The 15,496-nt window shown below is 54.9% G+C and overlaps 1 protein-coding gene across 7 annotated transcripts in view; it reads left to right on the top strand.

The window, feature by feature from the left end:
• Positions 1-15,496, top strand: part of ARAP1 (ArfGAP with RhoGAP domain, ankyrin repeat and PH domain 1) — a 61,498-nt gene that overhangs the window by 2,198 nt on the left and 43,804 nt on the right. For 5 of the 7 annotated variants that reach the window (XM_012645698.1, XM_012645697.1, XM_012645699.1 and 2 more), the window contains exons 1-2: positions 10,102-10,155; positions 14,731-14,831. The gene's annotated coding sequence lies outside the window, so the exon portion shown is untranslated. Of the gene's footprint in view, positions 1-5,141; positions 5,184-10,101; positions 10,156-14,730; positions 14,832-15,496 lie in introns of those variants that run through there. The other 2 variants (XM_012645695.1, XM_012645694.1) reach the window with 2 other exon arrangements.

Below are 15,496 nucleotides of genomic sequence, written 5' to 3'. Positions count from 1 at the left end.
AGTATTCTGTTACATCAGGAGGGGATGCAGTAGGATATCATCTGGAAATGGGGAAGGAAGAGGGAAAGGCTGGAGCAGATATCACCATGGATGGTTAGAGACCACTGGGTCCAGAAGCTTCTGTCACAGTTGGGGAGACTGAGGCCAAGAGCCAGAGGTCAAGCCAGGATCCCACAGGGAGCCCTGGTGGGGTTCTGGACCAACTCAGACTCCTTGTCTGGCCTCTCATGGAGAAAGGTGAGGGAAGGGGAGGGAACTCTCTTTCATCGAGAACCTACTGTGTGCAGACACAGCACACAGTACTTTGTACTTTATTTAACTTTACATCATGGCATGAGACAAGGATGACCCTCCAGTATCATAGGGGAAGAAACGGAGCCTCAGAGAGAGCTGAGTAATAACATCAATGAGAATGTCTCTGTCAGCAAACATGCCTATAGCACTGTTGTAGACACCGTTATGTTTATTAACCAATTTAATCCTGCTAACAACCTGAGAAGTTAGGTACCATTCTGCAGGTAAGGAAAGTGAGGGACAGAGAGGTTAAGGAACTTGCTAGAGATTGCAGGGGGTAAGTGGTGGACGTGGGATTAGAGCCCAGACGTTTGCCTCCTCTGGACTGGTTTGCCCTCCCCCAGCCTTATCACCCCTTGGGCTCTGCCCAGGGTTGAGTGAGGGGCTTCCCTCTGGGTGGTGACCAAGGCAGCCTCAAGCAGAGTGTGACCCCAGCCAAACAGACCCAGCCCCTCCTCAGGCGGCTCCTCTCAGTCCCTCCTCTGGTCTTAGTCAGGCTAGACTCAGCCCCCTCCACAGCCCTGGAACTGTTTCATGTTCCAGGGAGGGTTCAGCCTGAAGGGTGTGGAGGGATGGATGTGGAGGGGCCCCAGAAAGCCTCTTCCGGTGGGCACTCCCCACAAATCTCAGTGCCTGCCACTGACTTAACACCAGTGCCCCCAGCTGTGATCAGAGAGGACATCTTGTCCACCTACCCCACCCCTGGCCAGGCCCCCGACCTGTACATTCTAACCAGGGCTCTGGGGAGGGCAGTCCCAGCTCAAAGAGGCCAGTGACCCAGATGTCAAGGATGGTATGGGGGTAGTGCAAGATTTGTCTTCCACATGGCCCTCCTGTGGAATCTTTCTCTCTCTCTGTCTCTCTCTCTCTCATCCTTTGGGCTGTAATTCAGAAGGGAAGAGCCTGTCTTGTGATTAGGACATCTGTCCTAGACCATTGGGACAGTCAGAGAGGCTGGGAGAGGATATGGAGTTAAGTAACAAGTTCAATAACAAATTATTTAATAGTAGTAAATTATTATTTAATAGTAGTGATAATAGTAGCAGTGGCTATTATTTCTTTGAAGCTTACTGTGTGCCAGGCAGTGTGCTAAACACTTTATGTACTGATTTCATTTAGTACTCAACAGTAGTCTTGTGGGGTAGATGTGTATCCCCATTTTACAGATGAGGAAACTAAGGTCCAGAGAGGTTAATCGATTTGCCCAAGATCATCCATTACATAGACTAGCCGGAATCTGAATTTCCCTTGCTTCACAGTGAGAACCTGAGCACTGGGAGGTGATGTAGACAGATGAGATCCAAACCCAGTCATACCCTGGGAACTCCCAGTCAGGGTGACAGGCATCCTGTCTGGAGGGCTGCCTGGTTACGCAACATTGCTGGTGACCAGCTGTGGAGCTGGGATGCCTGCAGGGGTATCCTGCTTGCAGACTGGACTAATTACCATCAATTTCTGAGCCCCTAGGTCCCCAGCCCTAGGATGAGCACCTTGTAGAGGTCTGGTTTCTGCTCTTTTCCTGTCCTGTCCACCCTGGCTTTTTTTTTTTTCCAAATTTGGACAGGGTCTCACTCTGTCGCCCAGCCTGGAGTGCCTCGTCATAGCTCACTGCCACCTTGAGCTCCTCTGCTCAAGTGATCCTCCCACCCCAGCCTCCTAAGTAGCTGGGACTATAGGCACGCCACCATGCCTGGCTAATTTTTGTATTTTTTATAGAGACAGGGTCTCACTCTTGTCCAGACTGGTCTCAAACTCCTGAGCTCAAGTGATCCTCCCTCCGTGGTTTCTCAAAGTGCTAGGATTACAGGTGTGCACCACCATGCCTAGCTGACCCTGGCTTTTGTTTAATACAGTGGTCTCCCAGACCCCGTTTTGCTGATGAGGAGACTGAGGTCAGTAGAAGGTAAGTGGCTTGCCTGCAGGCTTTCAGCTGAGGGAAGAGAGAGCTGGGACTGGAACCTAGGTGGGGAGTGCCTGAGGCCTGCACTCCTCCTCCCTGCCTGGGGCCTGGTCAGGGCCTCCTGAGGCCCTGAGCTTATCTTCAGACGCTGCCACCGTCTTGTCACAGGGTCCAAACTGGAAACCTGCTTCCTCTTAGGGTGCTTGGGGTTTGCTACAGTGGGTGTCAGTGACTGAATAAACCTAGAACATGGTTCCAGAGCCAAGAGCCAAGACGCAGAGCCCGCCTGTGATCAAGCATGCAGGGCTCAGGGCCAGAGGGGCCCAGAGGAAGCTTCAGGGATCAGAGTCCCCCCTGGGGGCATGTGGCAAAATCTTCCTCTTGTCGTTACTTCGTTACTTCATTGTGAGGACAAAGGTGAAAGCTAGGGATGGAAGAGGAGAATCAGGACCTCTCTGGTCCACTCCTTTGTCCCTCTTCTTAGGGCAGAGACCAGGGGCCTTGGGGGATCCTGACCTGGCCCTGCCTCCTTCTGGCCGGGCCAGTGGTGGGGTGAGGACGGGGGAGCAGTGGCAGGGCTGAGCTCCCACTGCATGTCAGCCTCCCAGGTGCCTGGGCCCTACCTGCCAGCTTCCCTGCCAGCCCAGAGAGCATTGCCCTGCCCCAGGCATCCCTTTTTCTCTTTCCCGCAGCCATAATGTGGGGGGAACCAGGGGTCTGCCTGGAGTCATGAACCCCAGGGTCTGTCCTGGGCCCGTAACTCAGCAAGAGGCCTTCGGCTGGGCATTTGTCTTTGATGGATGTAACTTCCCTGGAGCTTCGGGGGTAAGGGGTGGGGCAGGAAGAAGTGGCTCCTGGGACCCACCAGCCTCCAGGTGTGAATGGGACAAGACAGGAACCAACCAAACTGGACAGGTGTGAGGTGAAATGGGTTGGGGGGCCCTTCCCCACCCCTCCACTCCTTCTGTCACTTCTACTCCCCATAGCAGGCAGCTAGGATCTAAGATTCTGTATCTGCGATTCTAGGCGTCAGAGATTCAAGGATTCTAGGGTTATATGTATCTGTGATTCCCGGTTTCTGAATTTCTGAAATTCTAGGTTCCAAGAAGCGGAAAAGCCTAGAGTTGAGCCTGGTCACCCCTGAGTTGAGGCTGAGCCCTGTGCCACACCTCAGCCAGGCTGGCACCGGACAGACAAGGCCTAGAGTCTCTCTGCGCTGCCTGGTGGGTCCACGGCCCAGCTGGCCCCCAGGCTCCGTGTGCTCTCTGCTCCTGCCACCGCCGGCACACACACCCAGCTGCCTCCCTTTCTCGAAATCTGGGAACCCTGTGGACTAGGTGGTAGCAGAAGAGGCAGTCATCCGCGTGTTGGGAAGAGACAGGGGCTGCCCCTCTGCATTCACTAGTAGTAGTGGGGCTCTCCCTGGGGACACCAGGGCCGGGTTGAGGGGAGGCTCAGGGAGGCTGGTGGCTGGCTGGCTCAAAGAGCAGAGTCAGGATCATACTGCTGGACATCGGGGCCAGCATGGGATATGGCTCAACAGACCCAGGTCAAGCCTTGAAGGGTCAGAGCCAGGCTCAGGGCCCCCTACAGAGAGTGGTGGGCAGAGATCTGAGTCAGGTAGCCTGAGGCAGAGACACTGTCCCACCTTGGGGTGCAGGAGGCTGGGCCTTGGCTGAGGGACTTGGAGTATTTCACGAGGCCTCCCCCAGCTCTTTGCAGTACTTGTCTGGGCCTGCGGGGTGCAGCAGCTGTACTCAGAGCACCGCAGGCACAGGGAAGGAGGCCTGCTCCCTGCAGGAAAGTGTCCTCCCTCCTGGAAAACGTCCTGGTTGGGTGAGCCCCTCTCTGGGTCATGCTTCCCAGCCCCTGCCTATGCCACATCCCTTGAGGGGGAATCTGTGTGGGTGTGGTCAGCATTCCATGTCCCAGGGGGTTGGGGTAGGAGGGCCTGGCTCTGTAGGCCTTGATGTGTGAGCTGGCAAGGGATAGGCTTTCACTGACTGGAGCCTCAGTCTCTCGGCCTCTTTAGTAGGTACCTTCATCCAGGTGGACTGCTGTGTGGGTCTGCAGTGAAGTACAGCAGTTTGTTCCCTGTGGCCATGCTGTGCCTGCCAGGGAGAATAGGACACCCCCACCGCCACCCCGGGGCAGGGCTGGGTTCTGATGCTTTTTCAGATGACAAGAGGACAGCTTTGGGGCAGGCAGGGTCTCCTTTGCTTGGTGAAAGGGTGTAGGAGCCTTGGCTAAAGGCCCACCTCCCCTGCTGAGACCCGGGCTGTTCCTCCTCTATTTCTTAGCTCTGAAGACGGTGTGTTAAGCCTGGGGAGTCTGAGGATCCAGAGGGTGTCTAGTGGTTCTTTTCTAGTTTCTGATCCAGAGACATGGAACCAGGACACTCTACTGCCTGTGGCCTGAAAACCCACATTTCTCAGAGCAGAGCTGGCCTAGCCTTGGAGGTGGGGAGTTGCTCCAGTATCTCTGAGGTTACCTGAAGGCACTCCATCCACCCCCCGGTTCTTCCAAGGCACAGGCTGTGGGAAGGGACTGAGCTCAAGCTGGGGGCCAGGGCCTTGGTCCTGGTCCTCACCTGCTGTGTGGCCCTGGCTAGGTCTTGTGCCTCCAGGACTCACTTTCCTTTCTGGAAATGGGGATGGTTGGAGTAGGAGGTTCGTAAGTGCCTAAGGAGCAGTGGTTAGGAGTGTGGAGTGCTGGGGAAGGCAGGGCTGGGCTCTGGCAGACAGAGGGCAGAGCTGTAACTGGGGGGCACTAGATGGAATGGGAGGCACCTGGTGCCGGGTGGCCGGAGGCCGGGTTTTAGCCACACTTCGGCCACTGACTTGCAGTGTGACCATGGGCAAGTCATCACTTGCCTGGGCTGCTTGCTCTCCGTGTGTAAAATTGGGAAGTGCTCATTCAGTCAGCAGATACTCACTGCGTGCCGCCTCTGGGACCCAGGGGACTTAGACCCTGGCCTGCCAGGGTGGAGGTAAGTGAGAAAGTGTGTATGTGGCAGATATAGTCACAGATAGTGACATGTGGTGTGATCGGCTGTGACCCTGGGAGTCAGAGACTGCTTCCTGGAGCAGGTGACCTGAGCCTGAAGGCTGAGGCAGAGAAAGTTGTTGCAGGCAGAGGGAGCCGCGTAAGCAAAGGCCTGGCGGTGAAGTGCTGGTGGTGGGAGCTGGCGTGGAGGGAATGAGACCAGAGAGGAGGGGCAAGGGGCAGGAGCCAGTGGATCCAGGCCCTTTAAGCCCCCCTGGGGAATGGAGAGCCATGGAAGGGGTAGGCAGGTCAGGGAGAGGCAGCACCTGCTGGGGAGGGGTGCAGTTGGAGTTGGTCTCAGAGACTCCTAGAAGTCTGGGGTGGTTCTGACTCGCTCTGGGGAATGTTGAGCAGCGGGCGGTGTGAGGGGCTTGAGAGTCACACTTCCCCTGTGCGGGTGAGGGCTTCCCAGCAGGAAGTGGCTAGGGCAGCCTCAGAGGTTGAAAGAAGGGGCAGGCCCAGCCGTGGAGGGTGCCAAGGAGCCTCAGAGTCAGATCTCCGACTCCTAGACCTCTGATCTGAACTTTGACACCTGCCTTGTCCACCTGTCTCTCTCCCTGCCCATCTCGCCAGGTAGGCCCCTGTCCCGAGCCTCCTGAGCAGGGTGGGCTGGGGTCAGACCCAGACCGAAGGCGTCCCAGGCCAGCCCCAGCAGACCTGGCCATCCCATTCCCACCTCCGTGTGCACCCTGCCCCTGCCGCAGGCCTTCGTGGATTTCCATTCATACATATCACATATTTACTGAGCGTTTTCTGGACACTGTCCTAGCCTCTCGGGGAATAGCTGTGACTAAGACAAGGTCTGTGCCTCCCAGCTGAGGAGACGGACATTAACAATTAAACATACACGTAATACGGTGTCTGGTAGTGATAGGTGACATGCTGAAAAATGAAACACAGTGAGGAGACAGACTGATGAGAGTGCCTTTTTAGGTAGAGTGGTCAGGGAAGAAAGGCCTGCGTTTGAGAAGGTGCCTGAAAAAGTATGGAAGGGACTCGTGCGGATGTCTGGGCAAGAGTATTCCAGGCAGGGGGAGCTCGAGTGCCTGTCCCTGAGGCTGGAGCACGGAGAGACAGATCCCACTGGCCTGGTAGGCCATGTGCTGGCTTTGGCTTTTACTCTGAGGGAGGGGGAAGTCACGATGGGGGGTAGGGGGGGCAGTGAGAACTGCTCAGTTTTGGGATCCGTTTTGAAGGCATATATTTATACTTATAAGTTTGTGAGGTGGAGCTGTCATGATCCCATTACACAGATGAGGAAACTGAGGCTCAGAGAAGTTATGTGAATTCCCAAGTTCCACTGCAGGAGGAACCCCTGTCTGTTACAGTGTGCTCTGTCCCTGAAGCACCCTGTTGTCCCCCATGGCTTCCTGTTGTCTGGATGGTAAGGATGAGTGTCTTAGCATGGCCTTCAAAGCTGTTAGTCTATACTCAACCTCCCTTTTCCACCTGACTTCCGTGTATCCTCCCTGGACCCTGCCTGTCTCCACACTGTCTCTGAGATCACCCTTGGTTCAGATTCTGGCTCCTGTGTGACCTTGAGCAAGTTACTTAACCTTTCTGAGCCTCAATTGCCTCATCTGTAAAGTGGGCTAAGACCACCTGCTTCCTAGGTTGTTGTGAGGATTATGTGAGGCAGTCCATATAATGTGTTTAGTGTCGTGCCTGGTAGGATAAACATTCCATAAGCGTGACCCTTTGTTCCTTTAAGCAGGGATGGCTGGATCAGGTGAGCAGGTGAGCGCGTTAGAATGCTCCCTGTGGCCCTGCTGGAGAAGGGGTTGGAGTGTTGAGGTGGGGAGGCTGAGTCAGGGAGTCTTTCCTGTCTGTTGTCTGGTTATATAGTGGGGGAGGCTGAGGTCTCACATGCAATTAGAGGCCAAAGTCTGTGGGGCCGGTGCCTCTGCCTCCCTCTCTCCCTTCCGGCCCCAGTCCATGCCCCACCCCTCTGCTCACCTCCACCGACCAACACGGCAGCTTCCCCTTTTAGGTGCCAGCAGCAAGGGGCCCGCTTATCTTCTGGCTTCTGTATTCCACGGCCATCTAGGGAGAGGGAGGTCTGGGTCCCTGTTCCCCTGGGCCACTAGCTCTGGAGCCACCAAGTCCCTCCTCCTCAGGGGCAGGAGCTTCAGGTTTCCAGTCACCTCACAGAGGAGCAAGCCTGGCAGCCTCCTCTACCCTCCCCCGTCAGGGCCGGTGCTGGCCCTCGGCCCCTCAGCGTGGGGTGAGCGTTGATGACTCTGGTTCTGTCCACTCCTGCTGCTTGTGACTCTGTGGTCAGCCCTGTGTACCCCCACCCTCCTGTGGTCAGCCCTGTCTCTTCCTGTTTCTATCTCTCAGCGTTCAGAGTCCCCTCCTGCTCCCCATGGGGCAGTCGTCACAGAGGAGGATCTTCCTGGAGCTTCCTGGGGCACCTCAGGCCTACCCTTTGCCCCTTGCAGTGGGGGGTGGGGTGCTGCAGGGTCCCCAGCCCCAGTTGGGTGTGTCTGTGCCTGAACGGGAGGGGCAGGGGCGAGGCCCAGCCCAGTGGTCCTGGTGGGGGTGCCCCAGGTCTCAAGTGTGGGGCTAGTTGGGTCACCCACCCTTCAAGGGGGCCCAGAGGTTGAGGGAAGGCGGGTTGGGCAAGGACTGTGGAGGGCTCGGGTCAGGAGCTCTGCCTCGGGTTAGGTTAGCCCAGCGAGATCTGGTGGGAGTTAGGATTGGGCCTGGCTGCCGGTGGGGGAGGGCAGGAGGCAGACAAGAGGATGGAGGGGAGGGAAAGGTGGCAAACCAGGAAGGAGTGGTCCTGAGTGACCCGCTTGGGGATGGGAGTACGTGGTGGGCTGGAGGGGGCTCGTATGGGATAGACCAAACCATTTAACGTTGAGCTTCCTTTGTTTGTGAAAGAGGTGCTGCGGACCTTCCCACCCCATCCCACACCTCGCTCCCTACCTGAGCGTCTTCTCATGTGGGACTTGGGTATGAGGGGGGCCCTGGGTGAGGTTTGGGGTGGTGGGTGAAGGTTAGGGCTAGGGTGGGGTCAGATGCTGTCTGGAGGACAAACCGTGGGGACCCTGGCATCTCATGTTTGTGGCTGGGCCTCAGTCCATTGCCACGTCAAAATCTGAGGGCTGCACTCTGTGCTCCTGGCCTCCGCGTGCTGGGGAGGGAGACCTCATTTCATTGGCTATGGTTTAGCCCCTCGGGAGGATGGAGTTTGGGGTCTCACTCTGAAGTCTAGATGGCCCAGGAAATCAGCAGTTTCACTTACAATAGCTCCTTTAGTAATCCATGCATGTTATATTTAAAGTCATAAATCTACCTTACAATCATGGTTTTGGGGAACAAAGTAGAAAATATTCTAATGACTTAAAATACATTTACTATTTTTTCTTCTAGTTATAAAAGTGATACATAATGGTAAAAACTTCAAACAATACAGATATGAAGTCTGTAGAAAGTGAAAGTCTTTCGTGATCAGATGAGAGTTAGGGTTGGGTCTGAAACTGGGGTAGGGGATGTCCACTGTCCCTTAGCCTTTGATGTCCCTTGGTCATTAGTAAAACTGTGGTTTAGCATTTTATTAGGGTGATGCTGATAGGGCTGCTACAAGAAGCTTGTTAAAATGCCCTGCCTGTCACCAGGTCCCCTGCGTGGGTGTGCATGCTGTGCACTGCCAAAGAGTACCTGTTTGGGGGCAGGGGGGATGTGAGAGCTGGGAGAGGGAGGACTGAAACCCAGCTTGTCCTCTTCTTGCTGAGCTGCATGCCCTGGTCTGGGGCTTCTGGAAGAGGAGCCATCTTTTTCTAATTTGCTTAAAGGCCCTGCATGGGTTGGAATTAGCCCTTCTCCCCTTTGTCTGTCCCCCTTCCCCCACCCCAGAGGGGAACTGGTGAGTTCGGCATGGGATGGGCATGTGCGGGGCCTGGGCACTCCAGGAGGGGGTCCAGGACACAGTGGAGTGTCCGGTCTGGAGCTCTGCAGGGGGACATGGCTGGAGGTGGGGTGTAGTAGTCATTGGTGTCTGGGGTAACTGAGAACCTCAGGACGCTGAGGGGGTGTAGACTAGAGCCTGGCTATCTGCGCAGCACCCTGCCCCCCTGGTCAAGAACGGGAAGTGACCGCCTAGCAGTGGAGGAGTGAGCGGGAGACAAGCAAATCTGGTTGTGGTAACAGGTAACCCTAACCCGAACCCTAACCCTAGCCCATGGTTAGGTCATGGTTATCTGGTGCCAGGCTCTATGAGGCAGGTACTGACAGCTCTGCTTTGCAAGGGGGAAACTGAGGCTCAGAATGTGATGTGACTTGCCAGGGCGTCAGACAAGAAGTGGTGGAGCCAGGACTGGAATCCAGACTTGCTTTGCATCCTGGGTGGAAGGGGGCTAAGGCCTGGAGCCCAGGGACTTGGCCATGGCCCGCAGCTCCATACCAGGTAGCTGAGGTAGTTCTTCATTCACCTAGGCCCTGGGGCCCCACCTGGGTCCTCTCTGCCCTGAGGGGCTGCTCCCTGTCAGCCCCCAGCACTCCAGAGGCCCCAGAAGACAGGCATCACCACAGAAGGGATAGGGCAGGAATCTCCCAGTGCCAGGGAGTGGTAGAGGGCAGAGATACGGGGCTGGGGAGGGGCAGGAAACCCCAGTATGCCTTCTTGGGACCGGTATGCAGTGAGCGCCAGTCCCTGAGAGACAGAAAACAGGCTTCCTGGCCCGGAGTCAGTCAGCTGCCCACCCGAGGGCTGCACCTGCTGCCTTGCCTGGTGGGGCTGGAGGGAGCTGGCTTCTGCCGGGGGGGGCCACTTCTGCACCCTCCGATCTGGAAACCCAACCCCCACCTAGTTCCTCATATCTACGGGAAGTATCTCTAAGGCTTCTTGCCTGAGTTAGCGGCGTCCTGAGAAGGCCCAGGAGGGTGGCCGTCCGGGGTGGCCCTGCCCAGAGGTATCACCTGGTGGTTGGGCTGGGAGAGGGGGTGGGCATATTGGGCATCACGGGGCTCTGGGGCCGTGCGTTGTACACAGTTGAATTGTGTGTGGTGGGGAGGGGCAGATCTACTATGTGGTTACTGGGTGGGGTGGGAGGTGTGTGGCCCTTGAGGTAGTGTGAGGTGTGTATTTGTGGTACCTGTGGGGTGTGGCTTGCAGACCCAGGCCTGGCCAAAGCAGGCTGTATGTGTTTTTGGTTCCTGTGTGGGGAGCTCCAAGGGGTTTCTTGAGGTCTGGACACTGGGCTCCCTGCCCAGCCTGTCCATGCTGGGACACCTAGGGCCCGAGGCCACGGGTGGGCTGTGCAGGGGATGGGGGTGGACAAGCTCAGGCCCCAGGTCTGGATTCCTGGGCCTGCCTTCCTCCCTTCCTGCTCCCTGCAGGGCTGGGTGTTTCCTTGAACCCAGAACAGGGCTCCCTGCAGAGGGAGTGCCGGGATGCAATCAGGAAAAGAGGCGTGGCCAAGAGGACCCCAGAGCTGGGTGTGGAAGGGGTTAGGACCTTTAAGGCTGCCTGACCCAGGGCTGACTCACTCATGCAAATCAGAATGCAGAGGAGGCCCCTGGGAAGCTCAAGAGAGGGCCACACCCACATAGGTCAGCAGGCTCTGCAGGTGACCGCGGCCAGTCCCCAAACCTCTCCAAGTATCTTCTGTTCCTGCCCCACCAACATCTCCATCTCCAGATTCTCCAGGTCAGTTCCTGGCCCTGGGCCTTGCACACTCAGTCCCCTTTGCCTGGAATGGCTTCCTTCCTTTCTCCCACTAATCCGCCAAGGCCGGGATCAGAAGTCCCCTCCGGAAGCCTCCTTGACTCTACCGCAGGTTCTCACATCCTCTGAAGGCTCCTATAGGCTCAGCAAGTGACCTTACCTAAGTTTCCACCCACACAGCCTCCATGAAGGGAAGCAAGAATCCCAGGTGATGAGATGAAGGTGGAGGTCTAGCAGGGCTGGGCACGCGGTGGCCAAAAGTGGGCCCTTAGGAAATGAAGGAAGCTGGAGCATGCCTGTCCTTGGTGAAGGCTCTGGGTCATCTTCTTGTTGGGAAGCTTCTTGTCGGGCTGGTGAAACTGGTGTCACTAGTCAGTAGTGGGTAGGAGCTGAGCTAGGACGGAGACGGGGTGATTAGATTTAAAATGTGCCTTGGGGTTGAAGCGGTAGTCAGAGGACAGAAGGGCAAAAGTTTTGGCTGCAGCAAGAGGACTGGACTCAAGCCAGACCTGAAGAAGGACTGGCTGGCGAGGAGTAGAGATTCTAGATGGCCTGTACTCACCTCTGGGCTGAGACTGAGTGCCCTGTGAGCCCAGACAGGTCCTGGGCTCCACCGTGGAGGGCAGGGGGCACAAGAAGGAGTACAGGCTGTAAGGATACCCCAAGCTACATTGGCATTTGGGGGGCAGTGGACCCCAACAAATGGAGCAACCAGAGAGTGAGTAGGAGCAGTGCTGAGCTGCATGGCTCAGCCCAGGAGCCTGAGGGGGCAGTCAGCGGGGACTTTCTGGAGGAGGCAGCCTGGAGCCAGTACCTGAAGGTGGGAGGGTGTGGCTTATTCACTCACTGTAAGCAGAAAATTTCGAGGGCTCCCCGTTTGCCAGGCTGGCGCCTGGTGTAAGAAATGACACAGAGGAAGTCATGGATGGGGCTGGCCCATCCTGGCTGGGGCTTGGGGTATGTCACTGACAACTTAGGCAAGTCACTTCCTCCCTGTGGGTGTTCGTTTCTTCATCTACAAATGTCACGCTGGACCAAGTTGAATGATAGGCTCAGGGGCACTTGAGGGCACTGGGCACTGCGGAAAGGTTTTGAGCAGGGGCGTGACCATGGTTGGCAGGCAGGGGGATGCTGGGTGGAGATGGGAGAGCAGAGGCAGGGTGGGATGGGGGTGTTGAAGCCCTACTGGGCCCTGGGGATGTGCAATGGCTGTGCCGTTGCAACAGGATGACATTCCCTTCCTGCCTCCCTGAGGGTGAGGACTCTGATGTGTCATGGCAGCTGAGGGACTTAACCCTCCATACCAGGGCTGGGATTCGAGTGGAGCAAGTGAGGTGCTCACCTCTGGTACATAATTTTAAGGGGCTGCCAAAAAGCTCAGTAATCAAGGTCTATAATATTTTAATACCATTTTTTAAAAAATCAAAATTAATGCAAAAATCTATGAGGAACAAAATATAAAACATCAAAATTTTCAATAAAGAGAGAACTAGTATTTCCGATTCTTTCTTTGCCTCAGGCTCTAGTCTGGCTTAACAGGGCACTGCTCTGAACTTCCTTTTTAGGGAGCTGCCTCCTTCGGGAAGCCTTCCCTGACCCCATCTTGGTGAGGGCCCCCTGGGCTGTTTTCGCTGCCTGGTGGTGTCTGATCCTGCCTGAGGTTCCTGGAGGGCCAGTCCAGGTCTGAGGTCTGGTTCATGCTTCCAGTGTCTTCCTTGCACTGGGCTGTCCCAAAGGCATGTCTGTGCTTAGTCCCCTTGTCTCTGACCTTGGCCAGAGATGACAGTGCTGGAGTCGGAACTTGAGAGAGGCCCAGTAGGGGGCCGGGCTCTTCTCAGGGAGAGAAGTGGTTTCCTGTTTCCCAGACCGGGACATTCCAGTAGGGTGGTTGGGACCATCACCGAGCAATCTGTGTTAAACCCTGAGCGTGGTGCCTGGCCTATAGCAGGGGCTCAGTTCGTGTTTTGAGGGGCAGAGTGGTTAAGAGTTGAGTACCACACTGTCCTGTAGGAATAGAGTACAAGCCACAAATGCAATGTAAACTTTCCAGTAGTCACATTAAAAATAAACAGGTGAAATTAATTTTAGTAATATATTTTATCCAAATATCCACAATATTACCTTTTTTTTTTTTTGAGACAGAGTCTGGCTCTGTTGCTCAGGTTACTAGAGTGCCATGGCTTCAGCCTAGCTCACAGCAACCTCAAACTCCTGGGCTCAAGCAATTCTCCTGCCTCAGCCTCCCGAGTAGCTGGGACTACAGGTGTATGCCACCACACCCGGCAAATTTTTTTTTTCTATTTTTAGTTGCCCAGCTAATTTCTTTCTATTTTTAGTAGAGACAGGGTCTTGCTCTTGCTGAGGCTGGTCTTGAACTCATGACCTCAAGCGATCCTCCCACCTTGGCCTCTCGGCCTCCGGAGTGCTAAGATTACAGGTGTGAGCCACCATGCCTGGCCAATATTACCATTTTAATCGACAGGAAAAATTATTGAGATATTTTGCATTTTTTTTAGTACTAGGTCTTCAAAATCCAGTGTGTTCAGAATTCACACCTCATTTTGGGGTCCACATCTCAAGTGCTCAGTGGCCATATGTGGCTACTGCTGGCTGCTGTGTCAAACAACACAGGACTAGACTATACTGCAACTGCCTCTTCTAAGCTCTGTGAATTTTTAATCCCCTTGTGCCTCAGTTTCTTCATCTTAAAATAGGGATAACAGTCACATGGACCTCATAGGGCTGCTGTGCAGCTTAAATGAGTTAGTGTTACATAAAGTGCTTAGGTACCCGGCTTATAGTAGGCACTATTGATGTGGTCTCATCTTGTTTTATAAATTGTCCTTTGAGTAGCACTGCCATTTTTAGCAATACTTTCACTGGAAGTACTTACGAGTTACTTAATATGCGTTTTTAAATACTCATTTTTAAAACATATACCTGTTTTAACCCTATCTTAAGCAATGATAATTCTGGAATCAACTTAAGGTAAATATGTGACTAATGAAACGTGAAATGGTTATGAATACCTGATGAAGCCATTGTGCAGAGCATACGGTGTCCGGGTTAACCCTACCCTAGTGGCACCAGACCTGACTTTGCTCCAGGCCCAGCGGGACGGGGGGGCAGTCCATTCCACACCCCACCCCCTAGCCCCATGGAGCCCTGGCCATCTGTGTAGAGCAGCAGGGGTGGTGGCCTGTCCTCAGGGATGTCCCGTTCTTTCTCCTTCTGCCTAGAAATGCCCTCTTTTGGCCCATTTTCCTCAACCTTCCCCACATGTTTAGGAACTCGGCCCCTGGGGTCTCACACCCCTGACTCAGTTGCCCCACCTATGCCCTCAGCCCACTCCGTGGTCCCCAGGCTTAGTGGAGAGGGTCTTGTGCCCCTGGGTCTCCCAGGGTCTTCCACCTCTCTTGACACTTGTGTTCGGGAGACCACCTGCAGATGACACTGCATCTGCCCCTTCCTCTCTGCCCTCCCTGGCAGTCCCTGCCGCAGCCTGTCCCTGCTCACCTCCCAGCCACTGGTCCTGGGGAGGCCGGAGAGTGGTAGCCCTGCCTCCCCTTTACCTGTGTGGCCCCCATGCCCGGCAGGCCTGTGCATCTGCCTTCCTCACCCCTGCTGGAAGCCCTCCTCTGGTCTGAGCTCCACCACCGGCTTCCATCAGGTTCCCCGACCCCTTCCCTCTTCCTTCTCTTCCTCCTTCCTTCCCTTTCTTTTCCCCATCCCTCTGCGCTTCCCCTCCCTCCTCCTGGTATCCTGGGTACTCAAAGCAGACTTGCCTCATGGACTTTCTCCTCCATCCCTGTCCTTGCAGCTGTGTCTGCTTGCATCCCTGTCCAGCTCAGGCTGAGATGAGGAGCTGTTCAGAGTAGCTGCCGTCTCTGGGAGACCCGGGCATCCTTGGTGGCCCAGGAGGTGAGTCAGGAGGTGGGAGGGTGGGACAGGGTGTGGCAGGCTAGGCCCCCCACACTGAGGTTGGGGGAGGCTCAGGGGAGGCTCAATGGGGCCAAGACCTGATGTCCCATTTCCCATTTTGAGAACTGAGGTTGGGAAGCAGGGGGTGAGCCCAGAGCTTGCTAAGAGCTTCCCAGCAGGGCTTTGAGGGGGACAGGCAGGGGCCAGCAGGCTAGATTGGGGGTCGGGTGGATGTGTCTGCTTATTTGATTCCCTGCCTTGCCTGGTGAATTTTGTTCTCTTTCTCATTCCCAGGCTCTAGTCATGATTATCACATTCTCTTTTAAGTTGTATTTATTTTTTGGAAAATAGTACAAGTTTAAAAAGATACAGAAGGGTGTAGTGTCTCCTGTCTTCCCAGCTGCCAATTCTCCCCAAAGGCAGTTCCTTGTATATCCGTCCAGAGTTTCTGTGTATGTCTTTGCATGTACACAGTATATGTATACTTTTTCTTTTTCTTTAACCCAGATGTTTACATAACACTGTTCTGTACCTTGTTTTTCCACTTAACAATAAGTCTTTAATATAATTTTATATGAGCTTTAGAATCTGTCTAAACAAATTCCAGTTGGAATTATGTTAAAGTTCTAGCTTAACTGGGGAAGAGCTGACATCTTTATAATATA

The sequence above is a fragment of the Propithecus coquereli genome, unplaced genomic scaffold (assembly GCF_000956105.1).
Source record: "Propithecus coquereli isolate 6110/MARCELLA unplaced genomic scaffold, Pcoq_1.0 Scaffold235, whole genome shotgun sequence".
NCBI classification, from domain to species: Eukaryota; Metazoa; Chordata; class Mammalia; order Primates; family Indriidae; genus Propithecus; species Propithecus coquereli.
Note: the sequence above shows the minus strand (reverse complement) of the source record. Positions and strands in the feature narration are given on the sequence as shown.